The sequence below is a fragment of the Palaemon carinicauda genome, chromosome 27 (assembly GCF_036898095.1).
Source record: "Palaemon carinicauda isolate YSFRI2023 chromosome 27, ASM3689809v2, whole genome shotgun sequence".
NCBI lineage: Eukaryota > Metazoa > Arthropoda > Malacostraca > Decapoda > Palaemonidae > Palaemon > Palaemon carinicauda.
In genome coordinates this window covers 76,391,373-76,417,198 of record NC_090751.1, presented here as the reverse complement: position 1 = coordinate 76,417,198, position 25,826 = coordinate 76,391,373, and positions in this window count along the sequence as shown.

The window sequence follows — 25,826 nt, the reverse complement described above, 5'->3', positions numbered from 1 at the left end:
CTGCTGTGACCCACTATCTACAGCTCCCAAGGGGCCCCTTCAAAGCGGAAGTTTCCCGCTATGACGTATTAATAGACAGGGAGGTGTGCCGGCTTCGCGAGAACCATAAGGTTACGTGGTAACAAGAGGAAGGTGATATTGTACATATTAGCTAGACTTGGCCAAGAGCTAGTTGTAAATTGTTAGCCTAGGCCAAGACTAGTTAAGACGAACATGCAATAAAGTGAATGTCTAATCTAGAATGACCCTCTTAATGAGATAATGCCTTGATGAAGTCATTGAGCTTCAGCACGGCATTTCATTCCCATGCTGAAACTTGGTGACGAGCAAGAGGACTATTGAACTTGGGGAAATTGCTCCCCCAGTTCAAATCTAAATTTCTCTCTTTCTCATCTTTTTCTTCCTCCTAATATTACTTCAACCTTCTCCTAATTTTATAAACTTTCTTTTTGGGCTCAAGCCATGATGTCCTGATGGAAGGTTCCTTTAGTAGCTTCCTAAGGGTCTACAGTGGATATTCCCAGAGAATTAAACCAAAGGTTTCACAGAATTCTTAACTTCTGGCGCGAGTACCCTAAAGGTTTCTCTTTAGGATATCGTATATCAACAGGGGACATATGCATTGACACGCCACATGGCTATCTGCACCCCACATAGCGTTTACGCTTCGAGGGGGAAAAGGTGGCGAGATAACTGAGGAGCCGTTGCGAAGTTATCCTCCTATGTTACTGTTACGGTACCTCGCGACGTAAACAAACGGCAGCCATAGCTGTTGTGGAGGATTAGATTTTTTTATTTTATTTATTTTTTGTTTGCCAAATCCTGAGAGAGAGAGAGAGAGAGAGAGAGAGAGAGAGAGAGAGAGAGAGAGAGAGAGAGAGAGAGAGAGAGAGAGAGAGAGAGAGATGGGTAGTTAGTGTATCGATTGTTTGTTGTGAGAAAGACTGTTGGTACAAATGAGATTGTTTGTTTATGTTTTTAGTTAGGTTACGACAGTGGTGAATGTCTTGGGTAAATGCTTATTTTGATTTTGACTGCAGCTAGAGGCTGGTGTGAATGCTGGACTATTATCATTATTCTTTATTACCAGCGTGGAAGTGTTGATTGATTTTCTGAGCCGTGATTCCTCCTTTGGAGAGACTCAATTTTTTGAAAGTGGATTATTGTTGCTGACCAGGCCTGTTTAAATTTTATTTAGACTTCGCTATTTGATTGCTCAACTGTAGATGACCTAGGCCTGTGTATCTTGATTGATGATGATGATGATGATGATGATGATGATGATGACTACCACCCCAATCAGCGAGGCAGTTGTGGCAAATTGCCACACAGTTTAATCTGTTAATCCCCGAGCTGTGGTAGTGTGCCGATAAAGACAGTTGGCTAAGTGAAAGATTATTCATGTGTTTTTTTTTGCGAAAGTGTTAATGAACTCGCAATATTTATATATGTGTTTGTGTTTTGATGTTTGGGTTGCGGTTAATTTTAAGTTTTGTTAGAGGTTTGATAGTTTGCCGTAAAAGACAGTCGGCTTGGTGTTGAGGACACTTTTGGTGTCTGATAAAAGATTATATATATATATTTGGTGTTGGTGTGTGGGTAATTTTAAGTTTGTTAGGGTGTTTTTATTTGAATGGTGTTACATTTTTTTATATATTTAATATTGTTTATGATTAGTTTTAAGTATTTTGAATGTGGATGGTTTTGGTTTGATTTATTATAGTTTGTAAGAAATATATAGTTTTAAGGTTATGTTTAGTTTTTTTACCTTTTGTTAAAGAGTCTGGTATAGATAACGTAAGGTGAAAGTTTGTTTTGTTGAGACAATTGTCTGTAGGTGTGATTCACGGTGTGGGGCTTGTTTTTTAAACATCCCGCCACACTGTCCGCCATCATGAATGACGTCACGTCCGTCTTCTTCATTTCAACCTTTGTAGCGATCTACGTTGTTTGGTTTTTTCCCAGTGATCTTTATTTTTCGCCATGTCACAACCTTCAGCCTCGCCTTCTTCTGGAAAGTTGAGTACCATTTTCTTGTATTGTATAAATAAGCTCTGGCCGTAAAGTAACGACTATTTTTCCTTAAATCTTATGTTTTGTGGTGGAGCTGTGCCCTGACCGGAGGCGTCATGTTACGACGCCACTGTTCGCACCGCATGCTTTATTTAGTTAGCCAGAACAGCGTTCCCGGTCTCATAACTAATTAAATATCATTAGTTATTTAGTCTTCATTGCTAGGTATTAGTTATATTATGCCGATAGTATTCTCGGCGCACTTAGTTAGCCGATCCCCATGCTAGCCTACTAGCCTACCCTAGGCTCGATGCCTAGTGTTCATGTTTACTTACTCCATGATATAATAAGTGTTCCTAGTGTTTTAAAAATTATGAAGTGAAGATATAGGCATCTATACAAACAAGATTCAGTGTTGCACATGTGTTTTCGCCTTCTAGGGACCATTCAAGGGATCGTGCCTGGTCTACCCATTGACACTCCCCTAACCTAACGTTGGGGCCCTTGTATGCTTCCTTATCTCCCCTGTTACTTTACAAAGTAACCTCCTCCCTCTGGGAAACTTTGCTATATCCTAGCCCTCTTACCTCGAATTGCATTCGGGTAGGTTAGGCTGGGGTCGTTCTTTCCTTCTCCTCTCCATTGTTCATGGCTTGAGTTGGGACAGAACCCCAGAGTAACTGTCGTTCATCCCAGTCCACCTTAGGAGAACATTTTCTCCTTATGATATCGACTGAGGTTGAAGGTGGAAGGGGTCTGCCTTTCCCCCTAGACTGCAGTTGGTTGGGACACGTCCCTTCCTCCCTGCAGCCTAGCGATTTGTCCTACTCTTGCCCTCCCTAGCCGAGGAGAATGATTCTCCTGGCCTAGGCTAGGCTTGGGTGGATTCTGTTTTATTATAGTTCAGGACAGTACTCTGGTGCTGTACCTGATCTGAGCTAACCTTCCCTAGGTTGGAGAGCGTTCTCTTCTCCCTGGGTAGGCTAGCACCCAAACAGATCCCCCTCTCTCTTGGGAGCGTAGGGTGTGTCACCACCCCTTCTGCTCCCTCCCAGGACCCTCACCCCCTCCCCACTCTGTCCCTTTGTGTTGGCTCGCCATCACAGTCCTGTCCGCTGTCCTACAACTCCTCGCTTGCGGCGAGTTGTGGGATTGGCTATGCTCTTCTGCTGGGTGGCCGCTCTGCTACACTTCCCTACCTAGTTGAACTATGGGGTAGTGCCGGCGGAAGACCTCCCTCTTTGAGTGTTCTCTGATCCTCCCTTGGGTTACCACAGGCACTATAGCCGGCTGCCGGCTCCCTGCCGCCGGATGATAGGCGTATCCCCTCCTATCATGAGAACATTCCTTCCGGAGGAAGGTTAGTTTGGGTATTGGGTATTACCCTTCCTTACCTTCCCTCCTTACCTTTCCCTCTCTCTATCTGGTGCAGGTCCACTGCCGCCTCCGCTTGCCGGCGCTAGCCGCCGACATCTCTGGTAACCTTCCTGCCTCATCGAATGTTGTCAGCATAGGTCTACCAAGGCCGACTGCCTGCCGGCTGCCGGAGGCCGCCATTCTGCCGGCTGCCGGAGGCCGCCGTCCTGCCGGCTGCGGGAGGCCGCCGTCCTGCCGGCTGCCGGAGGCCGCCGTCCTGCCGGCTGCCGGAGGCCGCCGTCCTGCCGGCTGCCGGAGGCCGCCGTCCTGCCGGCTGCCGGAGGCCGCCGTCCTGTCGGCTGCCGGAGGCCGCCGTCCTGCCGGCTGCCGGAGGCCGCCGTCCTGCCGGCTGCCGGAGGCCGCCGTCCTGCCGTCTGCCGGAGGCCGCCGTCCTGCCGGCGATCCGCCGCCGTGCCGGCGATCGCCATTCCTGTCTCCCATCCACTTAGCTTATGGCCTTTGACGGGTTCACCTTGCCGGACGGGCCTCCGGCGTGCCGTAAGTGTGCCGGCGATCGCCATTCCTGTCTCCCATCCACTTAGCTTATGGCCTTTGACGGGTTCACCTTGCCGGACGGGCCTCCGGCGTGCCGTAAGTCTGCCGGCGCTCCTAACCTCTGCTTACAGTGGACAATCACCCCTCCCCGGCTGCCGGCCCCGTACCGGCAGTCACTATAGTGCAGCCGGGTGGACTAGCCAGTCCTTCTCTGGTATTTCATACCTTAGAACGACGACTATTGTACTCGGTTGTACAGTAAAACATTTCCAGCATATTCTGTGCTTCCTAGTGCAGTCTCTTGCCGGGGCTAATCCTTTCCCCCCCCTCTTTCTTTCCCTATATGAACTAAATGATTTCAGGTCTACACATCTCTATAATTAATTCCTTAGAGGAAACCTAAGCTTGGCTCATTCTACAGGATGCTCTCCTCTCCTCTAGAACCCTATAGGTCCTATGGAATTAATTATGGGGCATACTCACGGCAATTGGCTGGGCAGGTTCGCACAGGTATGTGTCTTCCTACTTCTTTTCTAGCTCACCTATCCTGAGCTTAGATAAATGAATCTTATAATTTCTAAGTTATTACTTAATTTAAGATTACTCTAAGTCATATTACAATGACTTCTATGTACTCATTGTCTCTTTCTTTTACAGGAGGAGTACGTGAAGTGTGAGAGCTCCTTCGTTGCCCTGACTTCTATGGGCATCGGGCGTGCCGGACCCATGCCACCTGTGCTACGAAGAAGGGGAATCTCAAGTATTGGGACCCGCAGACTTTTGCTATCTGCAAAAGCCTTCTTGATGAGGCGTTTGACAACCTTCCGTCCGCGGAGGCCAGGGACAATGCTCGAGAGAAACTGCGCAAGTGGGTGCGTGGTTTCCAGAAAAACGCCTCAGGGCCTTATCTCCCCAATGAGAAGATGAGGGCCCTTCTCTTTCCCAAAGCTACGGCTGACCCCGTAATCCCTAGGGATGAGATCCCCTGCGTTCAACTGGTGGTTAAACCTGACGTTTCGGCTGCTCTCTGAAAATGTCACATAGACGAAGTTGAAAAGATGTCGGACGTGTCCGACAACACCGAGAGAACCCTCATGGGTGAGGATGTTGAGGAAGAAGAGGATCAGGTGGAGTTCCCTGATTCGGAGGGCGAGCTTGCCCAGGCACCTCCTGTGACTCCTACCGTGGTTGAGGAGCCAGTGCCCTCCACTTCTACTGCTTCGCTTCCTGCGCTGCCAACCATCGAGGATACCATCCAAGTTCTGGTGGCGCTTATGGACGAGAGGTTCCGTAAGGGCCAAGAGGACCTCAAACGTCACTTCATGGGTTGGAAGCAACCGAAAAAGATCTCGGTCAAGGAAATTCCTCCCTGCTCGGTGTCAAACCCTTGGAGGTACGCTGAGCATATGCCAGTTACAACTGGCAGGATCTTCATTAATGACAAGTTAGGTGCTGTCGCCCTCGAAGAAGTGGAGTTCTTCCCCAGCTTCGAGGCATATCCGGACTGTTACATCTGACTCAGGTCCGAGTCGGCCTCCAAGCAGGAGACCGAACCCAAAGAAGTGATCGTGTTCGAACACTCAAAGGCACAGGCTATGCTGGCAGATTGCCTCAAGACCCGAGGCTTCACCAATTTGAAGATGCCAGCACTAAGCAAGAAGCATCCATCCTTTCTTGCTCCCCTTACCATGACCTTTCCTTTCGTGGAAAAGGCCTTCAAAGCTGTCATGAAGGCGATGGAGGAGGGAAAACCCTGCCCTACACTGGAGGAGTGTAGGCCTCTCTTCCTCACCCTTCCCCCCGACGATAAAAGCTGGAAGAACATCCAGCTAACATTTACGGTCGGGAAATTGGAACCTGACGTCGCGGGACGTCAGTTCAACGAAGATCTCCCTAAGTTGAACGACCATCTAATCCATCGGGAACAGGACACCAAGGAGAGGCTAGCTGCCTCCCTATCCCTTCAAGTCCAACTTGAAGTAATGGCCGGGGACATCAGGGTCCCGGATTTCTACATGGTTCTCGCGAAGACCCATCTTGGTACCGGGATGAAGGACTTATATAGCTTCATCAAGGCCCGGAGAACCTGTAGAGAGTTCGTGTTCGCCAATGCGGCGGTGAAACACGAACCTCGGAAACTAATCTCCTCCAATATCTGCGGCAAGCATCTCTTCCCAACCGCTTTGGTGAAGGAGATCGTGGACAAGGCCGCCACTGAGAATCGGAACCTTCTCAACAAGTGGGGCATGTCATGTAAAAGGAAGTCCTCTCAGGATGAAGGCCCATATCCTAAGAGGAAATTGTCTAAGCCTAGACCCCAGCAGCGTCAACCCAAATGCCAATTTCCGGCTCCCGCTACTCCCCAGATAGTGGCACAGCCACAACAGACCTTTCAGTTGGTCCCCCAACCGGTGGTGTCCCAATCACCGGCCTTCACCCCTGCCTACGAACGCCAGTCAACTACCTTTCGTCCCAGAAGTAGAGGCTTCGGCAGACTCTCCTCTCGTCGTCCTTCCAGAGGCAGAGGAGGAAGGGGAGCAAGCAGCCGAGTTGGCAAACCCTCGGGAAACCAGAAGCAATGAAATGCTTCCGGTGGGAGGAAGACTCCGCCACTTTCAGGATCGCTGGACCTTCGTTTCTTGGGCACACAGAATCATCAAGAAGGGACTAGGTTGGAGCTGGACACAATCACCTCCAACCTTCCATCAATTCTTCCAGCCATCAACCCCCATCCTAGAAGAATATGTCCTGGAACTCTTGAACAAGAAGGTGATCAAGAGGGTCAAGTCCACCAGGTTCCAGGGAAGACTGTTTTGTGTTCCCAAGAAGGACTCAGACAAACTCAGAGTCATTCTCGACTTGTCCCCTCTCAACAAGTTCATTGAGAACAACAAATTCAAGATGCTGACTCTTCAACATATGAGCCCTACTGGCACATCCCAATGAACCACCAAGCTTCCTCCTACCTAGGATTCAGGCTCCAAAGAAGAACCTACGCCTTCAGGGCCATGCCCTTCGGGCTCAATGTGGCTCCAAGAATCTTCACGAAGCTGGCAGACACAATCGTCCACCAACTACTCCTCCAAGGCGTCCAAGTGATGGCTTACCTCGACGATTGGCTGGTCTGGTCGACATCGTTAGAAGAATGTTCGCAAGCCTGCAGAAAGGTGACCCAATTCCTGGAACATCTGGGTTTCAAGATAAACACCAAGAAGTCTCGCCTGTCTCCAGCTCAGAAGTTTCAATGGTTGGGAATCCATTGGAATCTTCAGTCACATCGCCTTTCCATCCCCCTGAAGAAAAGGAAGGAAATAGCTGGGTCTGTCAAAAGACTTCTCAAATCCAAACGGATCTCAAGACGACAACAGGAACGAGTACTCGGTTCCCTACTGTTCGCCTCAGTGACAAACCCAGTGCTACGAGCACAGCTAAAGGATGCCTCAGGAGTCTAGAGACGAAACACATCCATCACTCGAAGAGATCTCAAAAGACCCCTACCAAACAGGCTTCGCTCACTTCTCAAGCCGTGGTCAGAAACAAGGACCTTGAAAAGATCCATCCCTCTTCAACCACCGCCTCTGTCGATCAACATCCACACGGACGCATCCCTGGAGGAATGGGGGGTTCACTCCCACCAACGACAAGTTCAAGGAACATGGTCTCCCCTATTCAAGACATTTCACATCAACATCTGGAGGCCATGGCGGTTCTTCTCACTCTGAAGAAACTATCTCCGCGTCCGTAGTAGTCAGATGTCTCAACCGTCAGGGCTCGAGATCGCCCTACCTAAACCAAGTGCTTCTCCCCATTTTCCACCTAGCGGACAAGAAGAAGTGGCACTTGTCTGCAGTTCACCTACAAGGATTCCACAATGTGACGGCGGATGTTCTATCGAGGACAAACCCCATAGAGTCGGAATGGTCCCTAGACGCAAGATCATTCTCCTTTATCTCTCATCAAGTCCCGGAACTACAGATCGATATCTTCGCGACGAGCGACAACAAACAACTTCCTCGTTACGAGAACCCCAAGGCGGAAGCAGTGGACGCCATGTCCCTGGACTGGAACAGATGGTCCAAGATTTACCTGTTCCCTCCACCCAACCTTCTGCTGAAAGTCCTCTCCAAGCTGAGAACCTTCAAGGGAACAGCAGCCCTAGTGGCTCCCAAGTGGCCCCGGAGCAACTGGTTTCCCCTAGTTCTGGAGCTACAGCCCAAGCGGATCCCTCTGCCGGGCCCAATTCTCTCCCAACAGGTGCAGAAGTCGACTGTCTTCAATTCATCAAAGAAAGTCCAAGACCTTCATCTCATGATTTTCTCTCCCTAGCCGTGAAGAAAAGGTTTGAGATCTCGAAGAAAAGTTTAGACTTCCTCGAGGAATACAAAACAAAGTCTACCAGAAGGCAATACGAATCATCCTGGAAGAAGTGGGTGTCTTTTGTCAAGGCAAAAAATCCTACGGAAATCTCCATAGATTTTTGCATGTCCTTCTTTATTCACCTTCATGGACAAGGCTTGGCAGCCATCACGATTTCCACTTGTAAATCGGCCTTGACTAGACCACTACTGTACGCCTTCCAAATAGATTAGTCCAACGAAATCTTTAACAAACTCCCGAAGGCATGTGCTAGACTCCGTCCTGCACCTCCACCGAGACCCATCACCTGGTCCCTGGATAAGGTGCTTTATTTTGCCTCTAGCTTGGACAATGAATCTTGCCCTCTGAAAGACTTGACTCAGAAAGTAATTTTCCGTTTTGCTCGCATCGGGAGCTCGAGTCAGTGAAATAGTGGCATTATCAAGAGAGGAGGGCCAGATACAGTTCGCCGAAACAGGGGAACTTGCCCTCTTCCCTGACCCTACGTTTCTCGCCAAAAACGAACTCCCTACCAAGAGATGGGGACCCTGGAGAATCTGCCCTCTGAAGGAAGATGTCTCTCTATGCCCAGTGGAGAGTCTTAGGGTCTATCTTCGAAGAACTTCAGACTTTGGCGGAGGACAACTTTTTAAAGGAGAAACATCGGGTAGCGACCTGTCACTTAAACAATTAAGGGCGAAAATCACCTACTTTATTCGCAGAGCGGATCCTGACAGTACACCTGCAGGTCATGATCCTAGGAAAGTCGCCTCTTCCCTGAATTTCTTCCAAGGAATGGATTTCGATAGTCTCCGATCATTCACAGGCTGGAAATCCTCAAGAGTGTTCTTCAAACACTATGCGAAGCAGGTGCATGAAATCAAGGGATTCGTGATAGCAGCAGGTAGTGTAATGAAACCTGCTGCTTAGTGCTGCATAGAACAGTGAATTATTTCGGGACTCTAACTCAACAGGTGCCTGTGTTGACCCTAGTGCGATACATAGTGATTTCAGGTGACACTTAGTGTCACACTTGGACTGTTCTTCCCCAAGGTGTAGTGACATAGATTCTCACACGTGTGCCACATGTTCTTTGATATGGAGTGTATAATGATTTTAAAACAGACTTTCGTTCCTCCAGGAACTTATGTCTATAAAGGCAATAAGTTTTTCCCTTTCAGATTCCACATTATCGTCTGTCATCTCATAATATATGTCCATTATTCAATTATATTATTGTAAATAATTTCCTTACTTTAATTTTGCAATTTCTTGAATAAAATAGATATTTTATTTACCATATGCATCTTATTTCGCCTTTCCATATGAAAATAAATTGCTGTTACTGTTTTCTTTGCTCCTATTCTCAGTATTATATTATGTATAATAAATTTCCTGTCTGATATATGCTCACCAATCAGTGAAATATTGTTGCTTCATAAATATTTAACATTCTGATCTGTCCACGAGACCGACACGATCTTCGCATCCAGGTGAGTTTATCTTCATTAGGGCACTTCGAGATATTCCTCTTGTCCAAACAGGACTTCCCTGCCAGGGGGGCAGGAAGCCATGTCATTGTTATGCCACTGGTAGTGACATTTAACGGAGATGTCACAGTCTCTATGGTCACCAGACCAAAGGAATATTGTTTGAAGTAGAAGGCACTTGAAATGGGGAAAAACCACGATACACTAATTCTCTGGTACACTTCCATCAGGACGTCATGGCTTGAGCCAAAAAAACGGATTTTGAGCGAAGCGAAAAATCTATTTTTGGGTGAGATGGCCATGATGTCCTGATGGACCCGCCCTACTGTTTCCAGTTCAGCCTGCCAGGCCCCTCACTTCCATATTGTATCGTGGAGGCTGGTAGATGCGCTGAGTTTGGAATGAAGATGGACGTGACGTCATTCATGATGGCGGACAGCTATGGTTGCCATTTGTTTACGTCGCGAGGTACCGTAACAGTAACGTAGGAGGATAACTTTACCACGGCTCCTCAGTTATCTCGCCACCTTTTCCCCCTCGAAGCATAAACGCTATGTGGGGTGCAGATAGCCATGTGGCGTGTCAATGCATACGTACCCTGTTGATATACGATATCCTAAAGGGATACCTTTAGAGTACTCGCGCCAGAAGTTAGAATTCTGTGAAACCTTTGGTTTAATTCTCTGGGAATATCCACTGTAGACATATATACCCTTAGGAAGCTACTAAAGGAACCTTCCATCAGGACGTCATGGCCATCTCACCCAAAAATAGATCCGTTTTCATGTTGCTGTCCCAACTCTATGAGTAAAATTTCCCATATGTATGTGTGTATATATTTACATATACAGTACATAAGTGTCTTTTTTTTTAATGGCGTGGATGTTTTTACATCCGTTATTGCCACTGGCGTGGATGTTTCTACATCTGTTACTGCTGCCTGCTGTGATGAATGGGAGGAGGTGTCACGGTTGGGAGGTATTTGTGCTCAAAGCTATATGTAAGAGGAATGGATGATACCAGCCACCCTGAAGATGGTTTGGACCTTTTTGGTGGAACTATTCTCAAGTGTTGGGTCTTTGGAATCTAGGGGGATCCAATGGTTGGGGTAGGACTCTCGGCTTTTGTCCGGAAGCCCATCATTACAGATATGGGGAGGATGATTCCATAGTTTCTTGGTCTCAGTCCTAACAGGCTGGTAAAGCTTACACCTGTGCCTCTATATCTGTTTTGGTGCTATCCTTCAGGTAAGGTATGGAGTGGACCATCTGGGAAGTATACTCTAATTGTGCCGGTAATGGAGAGTGCAAATTTTCTTTCCAACATGGGATACCTTAATGTTCTCAAGCAAGTGAATCAAACAATTTCAAATATCACATTTCTCTCTTCTTTTTTCTCATAGATTCTTGTGACAACGACCCCCCTGTTATGTATTATTGTAATAATGTACTACATTACCTCAAATGTTGTGTATTGAGCGCAACATTGCATCATATTGCATTGATAAAACATGTTATACATTGTACATAACTGAAATAATGTATTTTGATATTAGGGCTCAAGTATTTATTAATTACCTCAAAGATAGGATGTGATTCTTTTTACTTTTGTATTGCAGTAGGATTTAAGTCTTTTGAGAGCGATGCTCTTATGTTTGGTCTAATGTTTTGGTTTGTGAGATTGTTTATGAGACGCTCGCCCCTCAGTTGGGAGTTGGTTGTTGGAAGGCCAGAGCTGAGAGTAATGTAGCCTCTTATTATACATTAAAGGGTTACGTATACACCTGCGTTTGATTCAACATATCAACAATAAAAAATTGATGATGCAGATAGGATACCCCTGGATAATTACTAATAATTATTCACTCATTTAGAGGTGAGTAATATGCTGAAATCACCAGACGATTTTCAACCAACCTAAAATTGGCGACGAGGATGGGATACCCCTGGATAATTACTAATAATTATTCACTCATTTACTGGTGAGTAATATGCTGAAATCACCAGACGATTTTCAACCAACCTAAAATTGGCGACGACCTTATGACGAGTACATGCAGAAGAAAAGCCCAATGAAGATTTTCTATGCAGCTGACCGGAAGAATTTCATCAAACACAAGCAAACAAAACAAGAAAAGAAAGTGAATTTTAAAGTTGGGTAGGATACAAAAAAGATAGGAAGTTACAAAGTGACTATAGGACAGTAGCCTAACCTAATTAAGGTAAGAATTCAAAATGCCTTTTGACAATGAACATCCTGAATGAGTTAGCATCACAGCTGAACCCAATTCTGTTGCAACACGATGGCAACAGTGGTGTGAGGAATTTAAGATTTATTTAGAAGCATTAGGGAATATGAAGGATGTCCAAAAGAAGGCATTATTACTTCATACAGCAGGTAAAGAAGTTCTGGAAGTGTTTAAGACATTGCAGCCTACAGGTGACACAAGTGAAGCTGCAATTAAGGCTCTTACCACATATTTTGCTCCTCAGGTCAATGAATATTTTGAAAGGTATCAATTTACAGCACAGGCATATCAGAAAGAAAATGAGAGTTTAGATGCATTTGTGACTAGACTAAAGAATTTAGCTGTTTCATGTGAATTTCTAGAGTTAGAAAATGTTATCATAGATCAAGTTATTGCCCATTGCACATTGCACATCACAAGAGCCAAGAAAGAAATTATTGCAAGACAAAGATTTAACATTGGAAAAGGTATTGATAACTTGCAGAGCTTTAGAAACATCAAATAGGCAAAGTAACATACTGTAATAGGTAGTTCTACAAGTAATAGAATGGAAAAGTCTAAACTTAGTACAATAGGTTGCATGTGGAAAAACAATGAGAATCAGAGAAGGAATATGTCAAAGCCTAGTCATAGAAAAGTGCCAAATACTAATGTTCATAAATATCAGAATCAGGCCTATACACAGAAACAACAGGAAAAACCCAAGTGTTATAGGTGTGGTAAAACTGATCATCTTGCATACGAAGCAAAGAAATGCCCTGCTACTGGACAAACATGCCAGAATTGTAGAAAGATGGGTCATTTTGCAACTGCTTGTAGATTCCCTAAACAGTACGCAAAGAAAATAAAAGCTATACAGTAGTTGATAATATTGGTCAAGAGAATAATGCAGAAAATGTTCATGATAATCAGGATAAGTCAGAAACTGATTTTGCGTTTTGCATAAATTCTGTCAATAAAAATGCAAAGAAACATATCATGGTAGAAGTAATCATAAATGGTAAACCAATTTTGATGCAAGTTGACACAGCAGCCGATGTATCGATTATGTCTGAGAAAACAGCTAAAAGCATTCCTAATTTGTTATTAGAAGGTACAAATAGTTTTGAAAGGTTATAATGGTTTTGATATTCAGGTAATAGGTGCTTCGAACGTAGAAGTACAGTACAGAGTATTTAGTCTTATGTCGGCAACCTGCCGGCAGGGCGAATGGGTTGTAGGATACCATTATTCCCCTGCCGGCTAGGTGGCCGGCAATGGAGGTTAGCCCTCATTAGCCGCACTTGAAGTTATGGTAGGATACCATCTTCTCCTTGCGACTAAAAGACTAGTCCTATGCCACAGTACTCTGGGATGAAGAGTAATTTTCATTAGCCTAGGATACGTGGCACTGGAACTCTTTTTCTTCTTTGTTGAGAGGAGGCGGCAGTGCCGCCATCCCCTTAACTGTGTCGGCAATCTCTGGGATGGAGAACTGAGTCTCTCCTGTTCCCTGGGATTCTGCCGATACCGAAACAGATTTTCTTTTACAGGTGGTAGGACTGACAATTTTTGCCAGTTCCTTTCACACTCGTTACAGGACCCTGTTCCCTACCCCTCTGTCCACTTTTGATGGCTGAGCCATTTTCTTTCTTTAGGCCAGCATCTTGTAACCTTACCTTTGCTGGTAGGTTGCCGGAGCCAGCCAGACTCCCTCTCTAGCCATGTCTTTGGCTGACGGCAGAGCATACTGCCGCCAACCACATCATCTGTCGGAAACTGCCGGCTGGGAGGCTGCCAGCGACCATGATGGCCGTGAGAGGGAAGTCCCTTCTGTTCCCAAGGTTCTTCCGTCCTCCCTTGGACTGCTGCTTCAGGTCCTGTGGCCGGGGTACTGCCGGCCAGGCCGGCACAGATAGTGCTGACTCAGTTGGCAGCACGCCGACTGTACTGGTACTGCTGGACTTGCCGGCCGGCAGTGTATCGGCGGTACCTGGTCGGCAATAGTACTGTAGCTGCATGGAAGCCTGAATGGTACATTCTCCCCTTCTATGAGAACCTTCTTTCTGGAAAAAGGGAGTCAAATTAGACTTTTACATCCTTAATTACTGTATACATTCACAGTAAGGAGTAGCCTTTTTTCCATGCTATCTCTCTCTCTCTCTCTCTCTAGTTAGCATGCCGGGTATACCGGCAAGACCTAGCTATGCCGGCTACATGCCGGCTGAACTACTGTATATATTATACAGGTAGCCAGTATATCTGCAGTATAGAATATACTGCAGATAGAAAACTACTATATAGTTTATACTAGTAGTTATTTCCAATATATTTTGGATATCCAACACAGGCATTTGCTGAGCCCAATCCTATATTGAATGAATATGATTTCTTCAATATCCTGATTAGAAATCAGTATTAGGATTACCCTACAATATTAAACACTTCAAGACAGGAGTAATACACTCCTAACCCTTAAAGGCTGGAGCCTTTTTCCTTGAGTCTCCCTGATCAGGAAACTCTATATTTTAATATAGTAGGAAGACTACAGCAAATAGGCTGAGTGGGATATACAAATATATGTCTTTATTTTCCTAGTCCAGCTGGCTTCATGCTAGATGGACCATACTGTCATATGCTACTATGAAGGCAGCATAATGACTAGACTACAATACATGATGTACAGTAGCCTGTAAATTGCAATATAGACTTACTGCAATTAGAAAACTACAGTACCATGATACAGTAGTATTTTCTGACATACCTTGGGTACCCTTGTACAAGCATTCTGCTGGTACCGTTCATATATTGAATGAATAGTTTTCTTCAATATTCTAATCGAGAATCAGTCATCCTGACCCCACAGTATTAACATTATTTTGGGACAGTGATTTGGTTCTTCTCTACCCCTAGTGGTAAGAGTCCTTCTACTTGGAGTTACTCTATAGAGAAATCTCCATGTAGTTAATACTGAGGGGAGGCAACAGCATTTGCTCACAGGGGTACACAAGTATGTATCTCCTACTATCCCTTTATAGCTTACTATCTTAAGCTACTCTATTGTAAAGGACATTTGCATGTTGATTGTCAAGGAGATAATCCATTGTATACTCATTTGGTTTTCCTTTCTTTACAGGAGGAACACCAGATACCTTGTGCTGCAGTCCTCTGCAAGGCCAAGAGTAAGTATTTTTACGGTCATAATACTTGCAGGTTTCATGCCCCCTGCAATATTATTTCTGGATCCCTACATTATTGGAACCCACAGGTTTGCAATATATGTCGGACATTAATGTCCGAAGGTTTTGAAAATCCCAAGTCTACAGAGACTAGGGACACAGCTCAATATAAATTACGCAACTGGGTGAGAGGCTTTCAAAAGATCTCTCCGGGACCTTTCCTACCTAATGATGGGATGCGTAAGCTACTATTTCCGGAAACAAGCGAGGAAACAGTAGTGCCTCAGGAGCTAACTACATCCCCTGACGGCCAGAAAACCTTTGGGATTAAGGGCAAGAAATGCCCCAAGGTAGAAGAGGAAAATGTTGCGTCGGAATTTCCTCCGCCTGTGCCGGCTTTAGAGCCCTCGATGTCGACATCTTTGTCTTTTACCCCTAATTTGGATAATGTGGTACAATTATGTATCCAGCTGAAGAATCAAATAGAAAGCTTTCGTAGACAAAACGAAAAGCAGGAAGTAAAACGCAAGATATATCCTCGTAAAGTTTCTCTTGTCGCTTCCCAGGGGTCAATCAAACGACCCATGAATCAAGACCTACCAACATGCTCCATAACCAATCCCTGGAGGTTCGTGGAGCAGATGCTGATTTCAAATGGTAATCTCTACATCTCAGAGAAAATAGGTGCTGTTCCTTTGGACAAAATTCAATTTTGGCCAAGCTTTGATGCTTTCCCTAATTGCTGGGTTCGACTGAAGTACGAACCAAAGTCAAGAAAAGGAACGGAACCAAAGGAGGTCTTGATTCTCGACCATGATAAGGCACAGACTATCCTTTCAGGTAGTCTAAGAAAGGCGGGTTATTCAGAGTCGAAGGTATTCTCACTGAATAACGGACACCCTTCCTTTCTTGCTCCTACTTCACTCTCATTCCCCTTTATGGGGAAGGCATTTACTTCTGTTGCCAAAGCGGTAGAGGCGGGTAAGCCATGTCCCACACTCGATGAGTGCAAACCTTTGTCACCAGCTTTTCCCGGACAGGAAAAGGATTGGAAGGAAGTCCATTTGACATTTTCAGTAGGAAAATTAGACAAGGACGTCGCAAGTCGACAATTCAAGGTATGTCTCCCTAAATTGTCTGAGTTGCTCTTGTGTAATGAACAGGAGTCAAAGGAGAGACTTGCGACATCCCTTTCTCTACAAAACTACATAGAGTTGTGTTCAACCTACGAAAGTACCCTAGACATGCTCATGGTCATAGCCAAAATGCATATGGCTATCTTGGTGAAGGACCTTTATGCCTTTATGAAGGCTAGGAGAGCATGTAGAGAGTTTGTGTTCACTGATGCAACAGTAGAACACGAAACAAGGAAGCTAATATCTTCCAACATCTGGGGTAAAGACCTCTTCCCACACGAGGTCACTAAGGAAGTAATTAAGAACGCCACCATGGAGAACATAGGTCTTCTCCAAAAATGGGGCATTCCTTCAAAGAGAAAATCTTCTGTGGTTGTGGGTCTCCAACCTAAAAAGAAGATCGGAAATGCTGGAAATATCCGGGTTGCTCAACAACATCCCACTATTCCAGTGACCACGGTGCTACAGGCAGATGGTCAAAAGTCTAAGCCTACTGACTACTCGAAGCATAAAGACGCTTCGGCTAGGAGGAACTTTCCCTCAGAATCGCAGGACCTTCGATCCTTCGGTTCAAAGCCTATTCAAGATGAGCCATTGATGGGAAACAAAAATGTCCCTACCATCATTTCCTTACCTTCTCCTACAGTTCAAAACCCTCCTGGAGGAGTATAACTGAAAGCTATAGAGCATACAGGTAGTAAGAAAACTTTAGCTCATCGAGTTCCAGGGAAGGCTGCTTCGTGTTCACGAGAAGGACTCAAGATATCAATGAGCCATTCTGAACTTTTCGCCACTCAACAAGTTCTGAATGTTAATCCTTCTGAACATATGGACCTTGTTCCAATTAAGGGTGTTTGTAGTCTTGTCAGACCTGAAAGGTGTCCTTCAGAACCTTCCAGTCAACCACCCCCCTTCCTCCTATCTAGAATTCATGTTACAGAGAGTAACATTCATCCTAAGGAAGATACGTGTCGGACTCACAGTCCTAAGTATCTTCAAAGGATTGACGAACTTAGTCACGTTAAATTCAAGCCTAGAAATAGTTCAGGTACTGATATACCTGATCAAGAGGCTGGAGTGGTTAGCACCCGAAGTATCCGGCCAGTGTGCATTCAAAGAGATGACCCAATTCCTGGGACATCACGGATGCAAGATAAGCTTCTAGAAGTCTCGACTTTCTCCAGCTCAGGAGTTTCGATGTTTAAAAAACCATCGAAGCCCTCAGTCACTTCAACTCTCCTCTCCTTTGGAAATATAAAAGGAGCTCGTGAGGTCTGTCAAGAGACTCAGGTATTCAATCAGAATTCCAAAACGCCAACAGGAAAAAGCGCTAAACTTTCCCCAGTTCGCTATAGTGACAGACCTGGTGCTAAGGGCACACCGGAAAGATGCGTTAAGAGCTTGGAGAAAACACGCATCAAACGCTTGAAGAGATAAAAAAAAACTGAGATCGGTCCCTCTTTAATCGCTTCTCTAACAGAAATTAGAGCACGAAATTCCCAAGACTCTGCTGGTTCTTTCATGGGTGGGGAAGCCCCCTCCACACAGATCAGACTCCCTACGACTGATCTGGGACACCGAAGCGATAATAAGACGTCACATTCGAACGTCTCATTCAGTCTTGGTGAAGTTACCCATCCCTCTTTTAAAGGGACAGGACCTACCAGCAGTTCATTTACAACTGATCCACGATATGACGGTGGATACTCTATTTCGATCCAAACCGATAGAGTTGAAATGGTCCATGGGCGCAGACATATTCCCTCCCAGATGGGAACAAGTCCCGGAACTGCAATTCGACCTCTTCATCACGAGCGTCTTCAAGAAACTACCTCGCTATATAGCCCCATACGAGGATCCTCTAGTGGGACTGATAGACTAGATGAGGCTGGTCCTAGCTCTGACCCTAGGTATATTTCCGAAGATTCAGAAATTTACTGCCTTCGTTTTATCACAGAGAACCCAAACCCTTAATTTCATGATTTTCTCGCTCTAGCGGTTAGAAAAAGGTTTGGGATCTCAAAAGGCAATATAGAATTCTTAGAAGAATACAAGGCCAAGTCAACTAGAAGACAATATGAGTCTTCCTGGAAAAAGTGGGTTGCGTTTGTCAAAGCAAAAGGACCGAAAGAAATTTCAATGAACTTCTGTCTGTCCTTCTTTGTCCACCTTCATAGCCAAGGTCTGGCGGCCAATTCAATAAATATGTGCAAGTCAGCCTTGACCAGGCCTCTCCTATATGCCTTTCAAGTGGATCTGGCGAATTAAATCTTTAATAAGATTCAGAAGGCATGTGCTAGGCTTAAGCCCGCGGTACCACCAAAGCCCATCTCTTGCTCTTTGGACAAGGTCTTACATTATGCCTCATCTGTGAACAATGAAGATTGTTCTCTTAAGGATCTAACCCAAAAGGTTATTTTTCTGTTCGCTATCGCCTCTGGGGCTAGAGTTAGTGAAATAGTGGCCCTATCCAGAGATGAGGGTCACATTCAGTTCACGGAAGTGGGAGAACTGAATCTATTTCCTGTTCCATCGTTTCTCGCTAAAAACGAGCTACCCACTAAGAGATGTGGTCCCTGGAGAATCTGCCCTCTGAAGGAAGATGTCTCTCTATGTCCTGTAGAGTGTCTAAAGGTCTATCTTTGTAGAACTTCAGACTTCAGGGGAGGACAGCTCTTTAAAGGAGAAACTTCTGGATCAAATTTATCCCTAAAACAACTAAGGGCGAAGCTTACCTACTTTATTCGTAGAGCGGATCCGGACAGTACTCCCGCAGGTCATGATCCGAGAAAGATTGCTTCATCACTGAACTTCTTTCAGTATATGGACTTTGAGCACATTCGTTCAGACACTGGAAGGAAATCATCCAGAGTGTTTTACAAACACTATGCAAAACAAGTGCATGAACTGAAACACTTCGTAGAGGCGGCAGGTAGTGTATTAAAACCTGCCCCCTAATTACTGTGTTAAACAGTTTATGGTTTGGGACCTCACATGTCCTTGCACATGTAATGGATGAGAATCATCCAGAGTGTTCTACATGCACTATGCTAGACAAATCCATGATCTGAAGCAATATGTGGTGATGCCAGGTAGAATATTTAACCTGCCGTCTAATTCTACGATGAACAGCTAATTGACTGGGACTGTCAATTAAAGGGAGAAGAGGTCACCCTTCTTAGGTGTGACTTCTTTTAATTAAGTGTTACCATGATAACACTGACTCTGTTCAAAATCCCAGGTGTGGAATTATAAAGATAGCACTAGTGCCGGTGTACGAGGTACACAGTGCAGATAGAAGTAACCAGTACAGGAATTATGAAGAGAAATTGTTTTATAATTTTTTTTCAGTCTGAGAGTGGCACTCATCATTTCTTCCTTCAAGAAGGAAATATAGTCTCTGTACTTGTTACAGGTATAATCCCATTGTCATACTACATTTATTTTATTAAACATCTTTTAGTCATTTATTAGTAATAAATGTCTATTAGAATGTAGTGCGTCCACCTTCGCCAGACAATTGTATGTATACATGCCAGAGTTCTTCAACTTACCAAAGTAAGTATCCCTCATATATTTGTATGCATCAAATAATAGATATAAGAGACACTGATGTTATTTTAGCAAAATATACAACTATGAGACTATTTGTATATTCAGTGTGTACTTATGTTTGGTCATACTATGTATGTTAACCTCAAGATCCCTTTTCTACTGTCTAGAATGACTCTTCCCTGTAGGAGGCAGGAAGCACTAACATTGGTTATGATTAGTGATGGTGACGAATAATGGTAACGTTCCTTGTCTCATGTGGTCCCCATGACCATAGAAAAGGTTGCTATAAGGTTAAGGCACTGATTAAAAATCCACAGATACACTAATGCTCTGGTATGCTTCCATCACGACGACATGGCTTGAGCCCAAAAAACGGATTTTGAGCGAAGCGAAAAATCTATTTTTGGGTGAGATGGCCATGTCGTCCTGATGGACCCACCCATCTCTTCTAAAAGAAAAGATCTTCACAGTATCCCTCTCGTGGTACTGTATCTGTAACACCACGCTCAATGCTACAAGGAATGTCCGCCATCGTGGGAATGGCGCTGTTGTATTCCCAATAGTATTACGAGAGCGGGGAGAGCCTTTGGACGGCTCCCTTTTATTTTGCCACATCCTCCTCAAAGCCAAAACTCTGTTTGGGGTGCAGATTGCTATGGAGGCATGTCAAGAATGTGTCCGCTGATATTATGCGATATCCTTGGGAGAAATTTTAAGGATATTCGCGCCAGGAGTTAGAATTCTGGATACCTAAAGGTAAAATTCTCTGGGAATATCATTGTAGAACATATATCCCTTAGGAAGCTACTTTAAGGAACTTCCATCAGGACGACATGGCCATCTCACCCAAAAATAGATTTCCGTTTAGAGAGAATGCCAGTAACAGTAGTAAAAGGTAAAGGACAAACTTTCCAGACGTATATAAAGATAAAGTAGGTACAGTAAAGAACGCAAAGGCAATTTTAGTTTTGAAACCTGATAGTGCTCCTAGATTTTGTGTTCCCAGAACAGTACCGTATGCATTGAAAAGTGCAGTTGAAACAGAAATTTGAAGATTAGAAAATGAAGGTTCTTGGGAAAAGGTTACATATTCAGATTGGGCTACTCCATTAGTACCTATTGTGAAGGCAAATGGTCAGGTTAGGTTATGTGGAGATTACAAAGTAACGTTGAATCCACAACTACAAGTAGCTCAACATCCATTACCAAATCCAAAAGACATGTTTGCAACTATGTCAGGATGCAGTGTTTTTTCTAAGTTAGATTTAAGACAAGCATTTCAACAGCTTCCCATGGATGAAAGTTCACAAGAATTATGTACAGTAAATACATCTTTAAGGTTGTTTAGGCCAAAGAGATTACTTTATGGAGTTGCAAGTAGTCCAGCTATATGGCAACAAACTATGGATAAGATTTTTTCAGGAATGCAAGGAGTATTTATTTTTATAAATAATATTTTAATTGCTGGTAAAGACACAAGAGAACATAGAGAAAGATTGCGAACAGTTCTGAAGAAGTTAAAGGAACATAATATTAGAGTAAATAAGAGTAAATGTATTTTTTGGGCTCAAGCCATGATGTCCTGATGGAAGGTTCCTTCAGTAGCTTCCTTGGGTATATTTAACTACAGGGATATTCCCAGAGAATTAAACTAAAGGTTATCACAGAATTCTAACTTCTGGTGCGAGTACCCTAAAGGTTTACCTCTAGGATATCGTATATCAACAGGGGCCTATGTATTAACACGCCACATAGCTATCTGCACCCCATATAGAGTTAACACTTCGATATGGAAAGGTGGAGAATAACTGGGGAGCCGTTCCACAGTTACACTCGTTCGTGGCTGCTTTTGGTACTCGAAACGTAAACAAACGGGCGCCATTGCTAAATGACTTCACGTCCGTCCTCATCCTGAGGCCTGTAGCCCCTTGCTTTGGTCGGATTTCCCTTTGTGCGATTTTCATCGACTTACATCGCCGTTATGTCGTTACCTTCAGCCTCGCCTTCTTCTGGAAAGTTGAGTACCAGGTCCCAGTATTGTTTAAATAAGCTCTAGCCGTAAAGTAACTCCTACTTTTCGTAAAATATTGTGTTTTGTGGCGGAGCTGTGCCGATCCCGGACGCGCCATTTTATGGCGTCACTGTTCTATTGCACCCCTTATTTAGCTAGCTAGAACAGCCTTATCCGGTCTCTTAACTAATTTATATTATTAGTTATTTAGTCTTCATAGCTAGGAATTACTTATATCGTGTTTTAGCGCTCATCTACTCGGTCGTCGTTCGACCCCATACTAGATCGCTAGCTTAGCCCCTAGGCTAGATAGCCTAGTGCTTGTGTTCATGCATGATATTTACCAGTGATCCTAGGTTAAGTTATGAAGATTGGGGCATTATTAAACATACTGTTAACTGTGATGTAAGTGTTTTCGCCTTCGGGGACCATATAGGGGACCGGGTTGATTGCGTATCTTTCCACCCTAACCTAAATGTAGGAACCCCTATATGCTCCCTAATCCCCTGCCTGCGGGCATTCCCTCTGTGTGGCCATGCTTCCCCTTCTATATAGGGGAATCTTGTCTACAATCAGAGTATTTATCGCTTCTCTGTCTATCCTAAGGGAATGATCCCCCCTTAGGGTTGCGACCGAGAAATAAGGAACAGCTCTGCCTTTCCTCAGTTGCATCTGGTTGGGTTACTTCTCCCTCCCTGCAACTTGCGATGTGTCTTTCAGCCTACCTAGCCTAGGAGTTAACCCTCCTTCTCTAGGTTAGGCTTTGGAGGCTAGTTCTGTACTTTTATAGTTTGAGACGGTACTCCTGTACCAATCTCATTCTGGTTACCTAACCTAGGTTAGGGAGCGTTCTCCCTCTCCTTGGTGGCCGTTCTTGTACAGAGCCTCCACTATGAAAGACCTCTCTTCTTCTCCCTCCCCACCTATCCCTTTGGTGTAGGCTTGCCTATACACATCTGTCCTTAGTCCTACAACTCCTCCCTTGAGTGGAGTGGTAAGGCTAACTTGTTCTCCTGCTGAGCTGGCCGCTCTGGTACACATACCCTTCATAGTGTTCTATGGGGGTAGTCGCCGGCAGCGGTCCGGCCGGCGGGGGTTTCCCCCTCTTGAGTGCCCTCTAACCCTCCCTTGGGTTACCCCAGGCACCTGGCCGACTGCCGGCCCCCTGCCGCCGGATGCTATGAGTAACTACTCCTATCATGAGTGCACTCTCTCCGGAGGGATGCCGGAGGGGTATGTGGTCTTACCCCTCCCATCCCTCCTTACCTTTCTCTCCATCTATCCTGGTGCCGGTCCCTTGCCGCCTCTACTGCCGGCGATATCGCCTTACCTCTGGTGACATTCTTTCATAAGATGCCCTCCCCCCCTCTAAGACGTCAGCCTTCCGTGTGCCGGAGGCTGCCGCCTTCCGTCGACATACAGCCGTCGTCCCACCCCTCCTTTTACCTAGTAACAGCTGGCCGACCTTCGGAGCCGGCCACCGGCATGCCGGCATTGATTGCCGGCGGTCTAGGTATACAACCATATACATATCCATCTTATGAATTGATCCAAGCTCACCAGGCCGTCAGCCTTCGGCTGCCGGAGACCCGCCGCTGTGCCGGCGGGTCGCCACGATGGTATTATATTTACATACTCAATGTGTCTGTCTTGATGCCTTCCACCCTGCTGCACCGGCCTCCGGCGTGCCGTCGGTCTGCCGGCACCCTCCGGAGATGTTAAGGGACATGCACCCCTTCTCATACCTGCCGACAACATGCTGACACTCAACATACTGCAGCCAGATGGCTTGGCCACTTCTATATATAGGTATTGTCTTACCATCTAAATCTGTGGCTATGCTGTTTGATTGCTTATTACAATATTCCAGCATACTCTGTGTGTCTTAGTGCGGCCGATTGCCGGAACCTATATCTAATAAGGGGTTTCTCCTATTCCCCTTCTACTCCAGGGATCTGAGTGGTCTCAGTCCCTGCTAGACCTCGCGGGCAATTTCTGTTAGAGGCTTAGCTTCTACCCACCACGGCTTATCCATATGGATTTCCGTTTTGTGACCTTCGGCCACAAAAGAAATTGCCTACTGATAAGGGTACGGTAACCGACTGGGCGAGATTCACAAGTATGTGTCTAACTACTTCCTTTCCCGCTCTCTACTCTCAGGCATTATAATACCTTATGAATCGTTTTAATGCTTAAAAACTTAGATTAAGTTACCTTAATTTTAGAGTAATGTAAGTCATTCTTATGCCTTCCATGTACTCATGATCTCTTTCTTTTACAGGAGGAGTATATGAAGTACGAAAGCAACTTTTGCAGAGTGAAGCGCCTGGACTTCTACGGGCCCTGCGCCGCCAAGAAAGGCGACCTGAAATACTGGGACCCGCAGCACTGTACAGTCTGCAAGAGTCGTCTGGTCGAAGCGTTCGATGATCCTCCTTCAGCGGAGGCAAGGGACAACGCTCGAGAGAAGCTACGCAAGTGGGTGCGTGGCTTCCAGAAGAACGCCACCGGACCGTATCTCGCCAGCGAAGATTTGAGGGCCTTGCTGTTTCCAAAGGCATCTAAAGACTCCGTGGTCCCCAGTGATCAGATCCCCACCGTCCAGCTCGTGGTGGAACCTGATATCGTCATGGCCCAGTCCATGCATGAGTGCCACTTAGATTCCGATAACGTGGAACGTATGTCGGAAGTGTCGGAAGGGATGGAGAGGAACCTCATGGGCGAGGAGCTCGACTATGAGGAAGATCAGGTGGAATACCCTGATTCTGAGCATGAGGTCGCTCCCACTCCTACTCCCGCATCGACTCCTGCACCGTCCGAGGAACCTGTTCCTTCGACTTCTGCCACCCCGGACCCTCTTCCATCAGGCACTCAGGAGGTCTTCAAGATGCTTGAAGCCCTCATGGAAAGAAAACTTCGTGAGACCCAGGAGCAATTCAGGTCTACCCTAGTGAGTTTTAAACAACCGAAACGGATTTCGGTTTAGGACCTCCTCTCTTGCTCGGATACTAACCCATGGAGGTATGCCGAGCATATGCCGATTACAACTGGTAAGATCTTCATCAGTGAGAAGGTCGGCTCGATCTTGTTTGAAGAAGTGGAATTCTTCCCGAATTTCGAGGCTTATCCGGACTGTTACGTCCGGATCAGGTCCGAACCAGCCTCAAAGGAAGAGACCGGACCGAAGGAAGTAATCGTGTTCGATCTCGCGAAGGCCCAGGCTATGCTAGCCAGTGCGGTGAGGAGTAGGGGTTTCACCAACTCCAAGATGCCGGCGCTCAGCAAGAAGCACCCAACCTTCGTTGCGCCGAATGATGCGACCTTCCCCTTTATAGAAAAGGCCTTCACTGCGGTCTTGAAAGCAGTGGAAGAAGGGAAACCTTGCCCTGTACTGGAGGAGTGCAGACCCTTCTCCCTTACCGTCCCCCCCCCAATGATAGACACTGGAAAGACGTCCAGTCAACCTTCACGGTGGGGAAGTTAGAGCCTGACGTAGCCGGTCGTCAGTTCAATGAGGACCTCCCAAGGCTAAATGATCACCTCCTTCGTAGGGAACAGGATACGAAGGAGAGGCTTGCCGCATCGCTGTCCCTCCAGGTACAGCTCGAACTCATGGCCGGAGACACTAGAGTCCCGGACTTCTACATGGTCCTAGCCAAAACACATTTGGCAACGGTGACTAAGGACCTGTACAGCTTCACTAAGGCTCACAGAGCCTGTCATGAATTCGTGTTTGCCAGCGCGACGGTAAAACACGAACCCCGGAGGCTGATTTCCTCCATTATCTGGGGTAAATATCTCTTTCCCTCCTCCCTGGTAAAAGAGATTGCCGACAAGGCCGCCACGGAGAACAGGAACCTTCTCCAAAAGTGGGGCATGTCAAAGAAAAGGAAATCCTCTCAGGACGATGGCCCTCAACCTAAGAGGAAGTCCCAGAAACCGAAACCC